General features: G+C 46.0%; 1 protein-coding gene and 1 long non-coding RNA gene across 2 annotated transcripts in view; one reads left to right on the top strand and one right to left on the bottom strand.

Annotated features, from left to right (window-relative positions):
* LOC141567572 (C-type lectin domain family 2 member L-like) overlaps positions 1 to 12,662 on the bottom strand; it is a 209,848-nt gene that overhangs the window by 82,678 nt on the left and 114,508 nt on the right. The window lies entirely within an intron of this gene.
* Positions 7,459 to 9,328, top strand: LOC109439427 (uncharacterized). The gene is made up of 2 exons (XR_016021903.1): positions 7,459 to 7,949; positions 8,077 to 9,328. It is a non-coding gene; the product is annotated as an uncharacterized LOC109439427 (long non-coding RNA).

Below are 12,662 nucleotides of genomic sequence, written 5' to 3'. Positions count from 1 at the left end.
ATGTCCACCAGGCTCCTCTGCTGTGTGGCCCTTTGTCTCCTGGGAGTAGGTGAGTCCCAAGATAAAGAACTGGCATTTTGCAAATTCCCACTTATACTCCATTGATGTCCTTTATCCTGTTCCCAAACTCTGTCCTCTTCCACAGAGCCCAGAGATGCTGCTGGAGTCACCCAGACACCCAGGCACAAGGTGACAAATATGGGACAAGGAGTAAATCTGACTTGTGAGCCAATGTCAGGCCACAATGCCCTTTACTGGTACAGACAGACCTCGGTGCAGGGACTGGAGCTTCTGATTTACTTCCGCAGTCAACAGCCTGTAGACGACTCAGGGATGCCCAAGACCCGATTCTCAGCCCAGATGCCTAGTGGATCGTCCTCCTCTCTGAAGATCGAGCCCACAGAACCCGGGGACTCAGCCGTGTACCTCTGTGCCAGCAGCTTAGCCACAGCGCTGCGGAGACACCCCCTCCCTGTACAGAAACCCTCTGCTTCCCCTTCTCCCTCCAGCCTCAGCCTTCCTGAGTAAAGGTCTCCCTGCTCCTCTCTCACCAAGAGAAATGAGTCAGTTGGGGGAAGGACATGGACAGAAATGATAAGGTATCCACACAGAAAACCTCGCGTAGGAATTAATGCAGGAAATGGCCTTCAGGGATCCTCACAATTTTTCTGTTGGTCAGTAGTCACCATGATGTGAGATAAATGCTAGGTCCCCATACTGCTAATTTCCCTGCCTTCCTGCATTCACCATCCCCATCAGAATGGGTGGGGCCCCTGGGAATGGCTCCTCTGCCCTCTCCACTATCTTCTCACTCTCAGCTGTTCACAGAATGAAACACACACACACACACACACACACACACACACACACACACACAGCATTCCTACAATGATTACGTCCTCATCACTGACACGATTCTCTGATCTCATGGAAGAGCAGGTGTTAGGCTTCCAGGTGTGCCCAGGTAAATGCATAGGTCAGCAGGATACTTTCTCTACATTCAAAGGATCTATTTCCTCTTACCTTGTCTGTTTGTACTTTTTTTATTAAGTAACAGAAACTTTGTAGCTATATAATAATTAAACAAAGACGCACAAAATATATCATATATGATGCCACGTATGGAATAACATATATATGAATAAATAATTAGAGATATATTTCATTTCATGCCGTATAGGACAGTTTATATATTTTGCCCCATTTTAGAAATTACAAGATAATGCTTAGAGAATGTTTCTACTTCAATAAAAGTAAAAGCATATATTACATAAACAGTCGTTTAAAAAAACATACACTCATATGAGCCAGGATGAATCTGTGGCAAGATAGAGAGCAAGTTGTTCTTACTGGTAATTCTACAAAGTGGTATTATGGCAGGATGGGCCGTGATGCCTAGTTTGTGTTATGTTATAACTTTGTCTCACTACCAAGGTAATTTGTAACATATAACGCCTCAAAATTCTTCCAGGGCATAGGAGACCTTAAAAAAGAAAAAAGAAAAGAAAAGAAAGCAAAAAAAGAAAGAAAAATTTCAGATATGAACACAAGTGGTTCTATCTAGAGCAGTAAAGGGCTGTGAAGGCCAGAGAGGTGACTGGTATTTGCCATCAGAGAGAGCCCGTCCTCGGTGCTGGGGCTGCCACATCCCAGAACAGTCTGACCTACCCCAGTCCCTCCACTGCAGAGGATCCATGTTCCCCTTTGGGAGGAGGTCCTCTGTGCAGTGACAGAGAACAATGTCACTGCCACGCCACTCCCCACCTTGTGGAGACAAGAGGAACTAGAAGCCCTGCCCCTCTGCTCATGCCCACAAGGGCCTCATCTGGGTGAAGCCTCCTCCTGCCCCCCACCCTACCCTGCCATGGCCACCAGGCTCCTCTGCTGTGTGGCCCTTTGTCTCCTGGGAGTAGGTGAGTCCCAAGATAAAGAACCTGCATTTTGGATATTCCCACTTATACTCCATTTATGTCCTTTATCCTGTTCCCAAACTCTGTCCCCTTCCACAGAGCCCAGAGATGCTGCTGGAGTCACCCAGAAACCCAGGCACAAGGTGACAAATATGGGACAAGGAGTAAATCTGACTTGTGAGCCAATGTCAGGCCACAATGCCCTTTACTGGTACAGACAGACCTCGGTGCAGGGACCGGAGCTTCTGATTTACTTCCAAAATCAAGCACCTGTGGATGACACAGGGATGCCCAAGACCCGATTCTCAGCCCAGATGCCTACTGGATCCTTCTCCTCTCTGAAGATCGAGCCCACAGAACCCGGGGACTCAGCCGTGTACCTCTGTGCCAGCAGCTCAGCCACAGCGCTGTGGAGTCACCCCCTCCCTGTACAGAAACCCTCTGCTTCCCCTTCTCCCTCCAGCCTCAGCCTTCCTGAGTAAAGGTCTCCCTGCTCCTCCCTCACCAAGAGAAATGCGCCAGTTGGGGGAAGGACAGGGACAGAAATGATAAGGAATCAACACAGAAAACCTCGCGTAGGAATTAATGCAGGAAATGGCCTTCAGGGATCCTCACAATTTTTCTGTTGTCTCAGTACTCACCATGATGTGAGATAAATGTTAGGTCCCCACACTGCCGATTTCCCTGCCTTCCTGCATTCACCTTCCCCATCAGAATGGGTGGGGCCCCTGGGAATGGCTCCTCTGCCCTCTCCACTATCTTCTCACTCTCAGCTGTTCACAGAATGAAACACACGCACACACACACACAGACACACAGCATTCCTATAATGATTACGTCCTCATCACTGACACGATTCTCTGATCTCATGGAAGAGCAGGTGTTAGGCTTCCAGGTGTGCCCAGGTAAATGCATAGGTCAGCAGGATACTTTCTCTACATTCAAAGGATCTATTTCCTCTTACCTTGTCTGTTTGTACTTTTTTTATTAAGTAACAGAAACTTTGTAGCTATATAATAATTAAACAAAGACGCACAAAATATATCATATATGATGCCACGTATGGAATAACATATATATGAATAAATAATTAGAGATATATTTCATTTCATGCCGTATAGGACAGTTTATATATTTTGCCCCATTTTAGAAATTACAAGATAATGCTTAGAGAATGTTTCTACTTCAATAAAAGTAAAAGCATATATTACATAAACAGTCATTTAAAAAAACATACACTCATATGAGCCAGGATGAATCTGTGGCAAGATAGAGAGCAAGTTGTTCTTACTGGTAATTCTACAAAGTGGTATTATGGCAGGATGGGCCGTGATGCCTACCTTTGTGTTATATAAAACTTTGTCTCACTACCAAGGTAATTTGTAACATATAACGCCTCAAAATTCTTCCAGGGCATAGGAGACCTTTAAAAAAGAAAAAAGAAAAGAAAAGAAAGCAAAAAAAGAAAGAAAAATTTCAGATATGAACACAAGTGGTTCTATCTAGAGCAGTAAAGGGCTGTGAAGGCCAGAGAGGTGACTGGTATTTGCCATCAGAGAGAGCCCGTCCTCGGTGCTGGGGCTGCCACATCCCAGAACAGTCTGACCTACCCCAGTCCCTCCACTGCAGAGGATCCATGTTCCCCTTTGGGAGGAGGTCCTCTGTGCAGTGACAGAGAACAATGTCACTGCCACGCCACTCCCCACCTTGTGGAGACAAGAGGAACTAGAAGCCCTGCCCCTCTGCTCATGCCCACAAGGGTCTCATCTGGGTGAAGCCTCCTCCTGCCCCCGACACCCTCCCTGCCATGGCCACCAGGCTCCTCTGCTGTGTGGCCCTTTGTCTCCTGGGAGTAGGTGAGTCTCCTGAAGAAGAATCTACATTTTTGGATATTCCCACTTATGAGTCCATTTATGTCTGTTATCCTGTTCCCAAACTCTGTCCTCTTCCACAGAGCCCAGAGATGCTGCTGGAGTCACCCAGAAACCCAGGCACAATGTGACAAGGACGGGACAAGCAGTAACTCTGAGTTGTGAGCCAATGTCAGGCCACAATGCCCTATTCTGGTACAGACAGACCTCGCTGCAGGGACTGGAGTTTCTGATTTACTTCAGCAGTCAACAGCCTGTAGACGACTCAGGGATGCCCAAGACCCGATTCTCAGCCAAGATGCCTAATGGGTCGTTCTCCTCTCTGAAGATCGAGCCCACAGAACCCGGGGACTCAGCCGTGTACCTCTGTGCCAGCAGCTTAGCCACAGCGCTGCGGAGACACCCCCTCCCTGTACAGAAACCCTCTGCTTCCCCTTCTCCATCCAGCCTCAGCCTTCCTGAGTAAAGGTCTCCCTGCTCCTCCCTCACCAAGAGAAATGAGTCAGTTGGGGGAAGGACAGGGACAGAAATGCTAAGGTATCCACACAGAAAACCTCGCGTAGGAATTAATGCATGAAATAGCCTTCAGGGATTCCTCACAATTTTTCAGTGGGCTCAGAACTCACCATCATGTGAGATGAACTTTAGGTCCCCACACTGCTGATTTTCCAGCCTTCCTGCATTTACCATCCCCGTCAGAATGGGAGGGGTCCCCAGGAATGGCTCCTCAGCCCTCATCACTCTGTTTTTACTCTTAGCTGTTTACAGAATCAAACACACACACACACACACACACACACACACACCACACACACACACCACACACACCACACACCACACACCACACACCACACACACCATACACACACACACCCCATCCTTACCCTCTGGGGACTACTGATGTATTCTCTGTATCTGTAATGTCATTTTGAGAATGTTTCAGAAATGGAATCATTCAGTAGGTGATTTATTTTTCCTTTGATCTGTGTTATGATCTTTTTAAAAGACATAGGTGATCTTCTGAGATTGGTTTTTTTCACTCTGCATGTTGCCCTTGAGATTTGTCTGAGTTGTTGCATTTATCAAAAGTTCTTTTTTTTTCTTTTTTTCATTACTGAGTAGTAATCCATAGCATGGATGTAACAGAGTTTGTTTAGCCGTGCACCTCTGGTAGGACATTTTGGTGGTTTCTAGTTTTCAACTTTCACAAGTTAAGTGGTTATTATATAAACATTTGCGTAGAGGATTCTGCGTGGACATAAATTCCCATTTCTCTGGAATACAGTGATGCTCAGGAGTGAGATTGGTAGGTTATATGGGAAGCGTGTCCTTATCTTTTAAAGACACCACCCATTTTACATCCCTAGAAATTCATTTTTAATACTAGTAATTGCAAGTTACATGTAATATTCCATGTTATCATTTCCACAACATATTATGCAGATAGCTGAAAGAATAGAAACACGGCAGATCCAGACACTCTTTTCTTTGGATGTTTCTGAACTCTTCTGTTCATAAGCATTTGCCTGCTTTTTATCCCTTATCTAACTGGGGGTCTGCGGTCACTTCCAGTTGCCACAACAGGGCCGTGTTATTTTTAGTGAGTCTTGCCAGTACCCCAGGGTGGGGTGATCTGAAGGGTACGGATCTAGTAGGAGCAGAACGGAGGACTGGACGCGTTTCTAAGCGCTGCTGTATCTCACCCTACGCACAGATCACTGCCGGCTGCTGTCTGCATGCTTCGTGAGCCGTCCTAGAAACCTTCGTGAGCTGCCAGGTTCATATAAACAGAACCCAAGTTATGTCTTAATTAATCCGCATAATTAAAAAGAAGAACCATTTAGCAGACATCTATTATGTTTCAGGAACATTTTAAGGCCTTAAATTTTATTCTAAAAGGATGAAAATCTATTGATCTGGTCATCATGACTAGGAGAGTAAATGACATTATTTTGGTCAATTCCTTCAAGAACATAGATGTGGGTTAATATCTATTTAAATGCATGGACAGGTCAATTGTATTGGCATCAATTCTGCATCATCCCTCAAGGGACAAACTTCAGAGAAATATGACTCTTTCTTCTATGCTTCTGCTTCCCTAGAGGGAGCTCCTGAGACTGTAGACGTTGGCTGTCATGGTGATGTCACTGCCAGCCCACGTCTTATAGAGCCAAAGGGACTTGGATTTGCTTTCATTTCTGCTCATACTTACAAGTTCTCTCCTTTGGAAAAGTTCCTATGTTTAACTGGATCCTGCCATGGTTTCCAGGCTTCTCTGCTTAGTGTCCCTTGGTCTCCTGGGAGCAAGTGAGTCCTTAGACATCGGAATATCTCCACTTTGCCTTTTCCCAGCTGACTTTTGTCATGTCTTTTATGTTTGTGTCCTTTCCCACAGGACACATATCAGCTGGAGTCACTCAGTTCCCCAGACACAGGGTCATAGAGAAGGAGCAGGCTGTGACTCTGAGACGTGACCCAATTCCTGGACATGAACGTCTTTTGTGGTCCCAACATGCTGTGGGGAAAGAAATGAAATTTCTTACCTGCTTCCTGCAAGAGATTATACAGGATAAATCTGGGAGGCCCAATAATCGTTTTTCAGCTGAAAGAACTGAAGGGACGTATTCCACCCTGAAGGTCCAGACTGCACAGCTGGAGGATTCTGGAGTTTATTTCTGTGCCAGCAGCCTGCCACAGTGCTTCAGTGTCACGTCCTTCCTGGGCAAAACTGCGCCCTCTCCCCTCTCCTCTCAACCCATGACAGCCCTAAACAGACGTCTTTCCCTGTGCTTCCTGCCCCAAGGAAGGGAGGACGGGGAGAACCAGTACCAGCAAGCGTGTTTCAAGAAAATATGGATGGGGACACTTGTGATCTGGGGCATGCCTGGGGTTCCTTACACAGAACTCAACCTATCATATCTGTTTCTTAAGTGTGTGTGTGTTATCCTGGTAGAAAACACAGAACGCTTGTTTCTTGCCCACCTCGCTGCTCTGATCTGAAAGGAATTGTGACTCTGATTGTGGCCACATCTCAAATCCCTTTTTATCGTAAGATTGACAAGTCTCCTGATGGAAATCAGAATAGTGGATAAAAACGTGTTTCCTACGGGTTTCTAGGTTGCTCACTGATAATGGTGGTAACGGTGGTGATAGGTGTACGTTACATTTGTCCAACACAAATCCATTTCCGAGTACTTTTTAAAAATCTCATTTTTGAGTGCAATAGCCAGGTCCACGAATACAGATTAAAGCTAATTTTCCTTTCTCCATCAGGTCTGACTATTTAACGTAAAAAAAAAAGTGGGTCAGCAGCATATGCCGATGTGTGTCAGTCAATCCTGAACATTTTTGAGGTCACTTCCAGTTGCCGCAATAGGGCCGTGTTTTTTTTAGTGATTCTTGCCAGTACCCTGATGTTGTGCTGGTTTGAGGGGTACCGACCTGGTAGGAGCAGAACGAAGGACTAGACACATTTCTAAGCCCTGCTTTGTCTCACCACAGATCTCAGGAGAGTAGGAAGGCTACTTCTAGACACTTTTGTATTTGGCCACCAGGGGGCATTGTGGTGTCACTGACAGCCAAAACGTGTAGAGGATTTTCTTGATTCTCCCTGAAAAGTGGATATAGACAGAGACAATTCCAGGGCTTGATTTCTGTATTAAGGGCTGGGGTGGGGGGAGCAGGGAGTGGGGCTAGTTGGCAGACATCAGTCATCCATCCGTGATGTGGAAAGCAAAACAGAAAGACTTCTCAACAGGTTTGTAAGTGAAACCTCAGCAAAAGCTACTCATGTGTTGAGGAACCTATGAACTGCCTTCTAGGATGTAAGGAACGAGGAGAGGGATGGAGAGGCCTGGATGGACATGGGGTGGATAAAGGAAGAGACAAACAAGGGAACACCACATCTGCTTCATACCCGACCAGCCACGCCCAGCAGGCTCCCCTGCTAACTGAGAAGCTATGTATAACATCACAAGAAATGACTCTTGCCCTGGTGACCTCACAGCAGCCGCGTCATCACAGGCAGATTTACCTATCAGGGGCCAGGCAATCTCGGAACTCCAACCGCCCAAGCGGGAGTCTGGAACAGACATGCCTCAGTCCCGCTCTAGCCCTGCCATTGTTCCCAGGCTTCTCCACTATGTGGCCCTTTGTCTCCTTGGAGCAGGTAAGTCCTGCTCAGAAAGGACAACTTGGACTAAATCATCATGTTCTCAGCTCTGTGCCTGTCTTTTCTGGCAGCAACATCCGTCTCCTTCTTGACTCTGTTTCTCATTTTCCATCTCTCTGTGCAGGTCCCCTGGGTGCCATCGTCACCCAAAACCCAAGATACCAGGTTACCAGGATAGGAAAACCAGTGACCCTGCATTGTTCCCAGGATATGAATCATGACTCCATGTACTGGTACCAACAAAGGCTAAGCCAAGCCCCCAAGCTGCTGTTCTATTACTATGATGAAGAATTTAACAATGAAACAGACACCTCTGACAACTTCCAACCCAAACGGCATAATACTTCCTTCTGTTCTCTTGGCATCCGCTCGCCAGGCGTGGGGGACTCCGCCGTGTATCTCTGTGCCAGCAGTAGAGACACAGAGCTAGAGCGTTACCACCCTTCTGCTCATAAACCTCTATTTCCCAGACCCAAGTGCCTGCTCTGGACCGCCCTTCCGCCTACAGCAACAATAGGAAGTGGCTTTACGGCTTTCATTATCTCCTCTGTAGATAGAAGTTGGGCATAAACCTACAAAAAGCACTGACAGTTATGCCAAGAGAGGAAAAGTGGTTACACCTACTTACCCAACATTCAGTTTGTGGTATTTTCCCAGAATTAATCGCCCATTCTGTTCTCTTCAGTAGAAAAATAGGAACTTTTTTAAAAAAATTTTTATGTTTTTTTAATCTAAGTTGGAGACTTAGCAATACATGAAAGGGCAGTTCCACGCAAGAGGTGGCTCCACTCCCATGAATCTTTGCCCTAAGGAGAAGATCCTGCCCTCACAGACATGTGGAGGCCATCTCTGAGTTTTCTTATCAAGTAGGGAAAGTCAGAACTGCTAAAAGCTTGTCCCAGATTTGAAGATAAATGTATTTTCTGGAGCATGTACTATTCACAACATATTCAACTATGAGACTGAAATGTTTATGATGACCAATAGAATAAATGGACGCATGAATGAATAAAGTTCATCAAAGCAAGAAGGAATTGGCATCTACTAGCTATGAGATGTCTGTTTCAGAGGATGAGAATGTATCCTCACTTTAATTTTGAAGAACACGTAGCTCTTCCGACTAAGCAATAGTGTATTATTACGTCACCACATATAGCCATCAACACCACATGCTTCTAACTCATTCATCAAGAGGCCAAGAAATACTACCCAAGACCCAGTTCTGGTCATTTTAAGTAAAAATCAGAGACGCTAAAAACTGGGCCACTCACCATCTAACTTCAAAATTCTGTTTTTCCTCTCTCTTTGGCTCACCACACATCTACACCCCCCTTTTTATTCCCACACAAATGATTAAACTTTTGTCTCTTTATTCACCTGCCTATATTTACATTTTTTCTTGTGTACAATGAGATGTTGAGGCTAGATTTCTCTGGGGAGCTCTTCTCATATTTTATGGTTCCGTGATATAGATGGTCTAGAAAAACATGAATCTTGAGTGAAATGACCAAAGAATTCCACCAGGGGGCACATTAGAGCTCTAGATTACGTGAACACTGGACATCCTTTTGAAGAAAGGCAGAAGAGAAACGACCAGCACAGACTCATCTCCTTCCAGGCCCAAAATCAAAGAGACCCAGGACTTGACGTGCAGGTGTTTCTGCTACTCAGTACCCTGCCTGGTTCTTACAGCTGGATGGCTTTGGAAGGTGTGATGAGGGACAAGGCATTGGAAAGGGGCACGGTTCGCTGTTGCTAAGCAGAGAAGCAAAGAATTCCCGTGTTCTCCAGGGGGTATGAAGGTCACTAAAAGTGAGAAGACACATTTAGGAAAGGAGGGAATTAAAATCTTAGGAGAATCGGACAGAAAAAAGTGGAAAACAAACACGAGGTCATGATGTTGGCTGCTCTAGGAGTTTGGAGGGGCGGGGAAGCAAGAACAAAATTTTATTTTATGATGGTAAGAACACTTAGCATGATATCGACCCTCTTCACAAAATCTCAAGTGTAGTGTGGTATGTAAACACAATGGACTATTACTCAGCCTTAAAAGAGAAAGATGCACTGCGATGTGTGACAACCTGGGTGAACCTGGGGACATCATGCTGAGTGAAATGAGCCAGTCACAGGATGGTACAGTGTGATTCCGCTTACGCAGGAGTGAATAGTTTCTTCCTGGGGTTATGTCTCATCCCAGCCTCAGCTCCCTCTGATCTCTCGTTTATTATATTCAGGGCTTGCATTTCCCAACAACCAAACGGGGACACCTTGTAAGAGCAGAAGCTCTGTGGAGATCCAGGGCTGTCAGGAACCAGCTATTTTCTGGAACTGACAGTCACTTCAGCGGAGTGTAATGTTGATTGTGACCCCTCTAGAGAGGCCAAACCCCACCCTAAAAAGATGCGTTAGGTCAGGTCCTCCAAGAAGTAGATGCCAAGTCTGGGTTAGAAAATGCCTCAGAAAGAAAATGGGAAGGAAGCTGAGGAGGCTGGGAGAGCCATCAGACCGTGATGTAGATCTGACCCCTGTAAGGAGATAGGGAAGAGAGGAGGAAAGAAGCAAGGAAGGAAGAAAAGTAGGACTTAGGCCGCAGTGTGGTTGTAAGAAAACATCAGCAAGGCCTGAGGGATACTTAAGTCAAAGACAAGCTGTGATGCACTCTGTCCCTGGGGCCTGCCTCTCTCCATGGGCAAAACCTCTGCACCACGGCCCCAGAGCAGAGGTAGGGACAGTGGCTCACTCCTCTTGGATGACACCCCTGCTGAGTGGGTCCAGGGTGGGATGGGATGCCCTGGTCTTCTTGACTTGCCCAGCATGGAACCTTCACCCTCCAAGCAAGCCAGAATGGGGGCCTGGTGTGCATGGCATATTTTTTCTGGAATAGAGGGTCCACCCTACCAGTGGGTGCTGGATAGAGGAAGGGAGCCTAGACATCTGGGCTGCATTTGCCAGGAGTCAAGTTTCTACCCCATGGAACTGGTGGGGGAGAGACGTGCTGGTGGCCTGGCCCTCCCTGGGGAAGCTGATGGATCCCTGTGTTCTGGACACATCCATGAGCCTCTGACACCTTAGCTTGGGGGTGACGCAGGAGTCAGGGAGTGGTGGCTCAAATGCCCCAGACTCTTGCTGCTCTGACTGAGATTTCATAGATTTTCTTGAGTAAGTGTTTCTCCACTTACTGTATGCTCTTGAGACCTTTCTCAGAGGCTTTAAATGGTTGTTTCTAAATTTTCAGCAGTTATGCTTTTCTCTGGAAAGAGGGTATTCAAAATTCCCCATGCTGTCGTTCTGGAAGCACTTCTCACCCCCAAGAAAACTATTGTACATCAACAGGTGGCCAGCCCCTGGGCTGTCATTTGCCTACTCCTGCTCTAGCCTAGTTGTGTCCCTTTTGTCCTGCTACTAAAGCTCAGTCATTCTGGAGAGTCTGGTGAATCTTTTCTGTGCTGCCTTTCTAATGTTTTTTAAAGTTCCATCCTACACAGGCACAGATTACTGTTGAGACAAAAATTCATTCTGATCCTTACGAAGATTTCTGGAGTTCTTCATGTGGCTTCTTCCTCTCTGGTAGTCTTCCTCACAAATTCTAGCTGCCTCTGTTTCCTCTATCTTATAACCTTCATCTCCTCAACTTAGTCAATTTTCCGTGCTCTGTTTTCCCCCTCACTGTGTGTAGACATGGCCCCATTTTTTCCTGCTTTAGAAGAATCACAGATGTGGGCTATTTTCCAATGGCTGAGTATAGTTGTTGCACAGGTTCTATTTTTTTTCTATTTGTGCGGAGCACGATTCTAAATGTAATGGATAGATTTAGGGTCTGGAAAGTGCATTTTAAAAAAGACTAAATAGGAAACATGCAACCTAATTGAAAAAGATGTGAATGAAGCTGAGGGAAGAGAAACTTCCAGGATTTAGGGGGCAGTCAATATTGATAAATGCTTCAAAGAGATCAAACGAGCAGAGAAACAAATAAGTGTGTGTTCTAGTAAGTATTCAGTGTTAATTTTGAGGAGAATAGTTTCATAAGGATACATAGCATCGAAATACTCCATGAGAAAGCTGAAGATGGCATCAAAAGGAGTGAGTCCTCGGTGACAAAAGCAAAGGTGTCTTTGTAGAAAGACTATTGGATTCTATGAAGTGATCACGTCACAGAGTAGCTGCTTGCCGGGGATGCAAGAGCCTCAGAGAAAGCTACCTGCCTCTGTTCTTCTCATAATTCTGCCATGTGCCCCATATTCGTCTGCTCCATGGTCCTTTGTCTCTTGGGAGCAGGTGAGTCCCTGTTCTAAACTTGCCCCGGCTCTAATCCTCTCATCTGTGGCCTCACAGTCCCTCAGGAACTAAGTCTCCAACTTCTGCCTGCTTTCTCCGCAGGCTCCCTTGATGCAGAAGTCATCCAGACTCCAGGGCACCTCGTCAAAGGGAAAGGCCAGAACGTGACAATGGATTGTGTCCCAATAAAGGAACACAGATACGTTGTCTGGTACCAACAGATCCTGGCAAAAGAGTTCAAGTTCCTGATTTCCTTCCAGTACAACAAAGTCTATGAAACAGAAATGCCCAAGGAGAGATTTTTAGCTGAGTGTCCCCAAGACTCAGCTTGCCGCCTGGAGATCCAGGGTACGGAGCTACAGGATTCAGCCATCTATCTTTGTGCCAGCAGTGAAGACACAGTGTTAAACATTAGCTAATTGCAATGCACAAACT

Source organism: Rhinolophus sinicus, chromosome 8 (assembly GCF_057876585.1).
Source record: "Rhinolophus sinicus isolate RSI-liver-muscle chromosome 8, RSI-T2T, whole genome shotgun sequence".
Taxonomy (NCBI): domain Eukaryota; kingdom Metazoa; phylum Chordata; class Mammalia; order Chiroptera; family Rhinolophidae; genus Rhinolophus; species Rhinolophus sinicus.
Note: the sequence above shows the minus strand (reverse complement) of the source record. Positions and strands in the feature narration are given on the sequence as shown.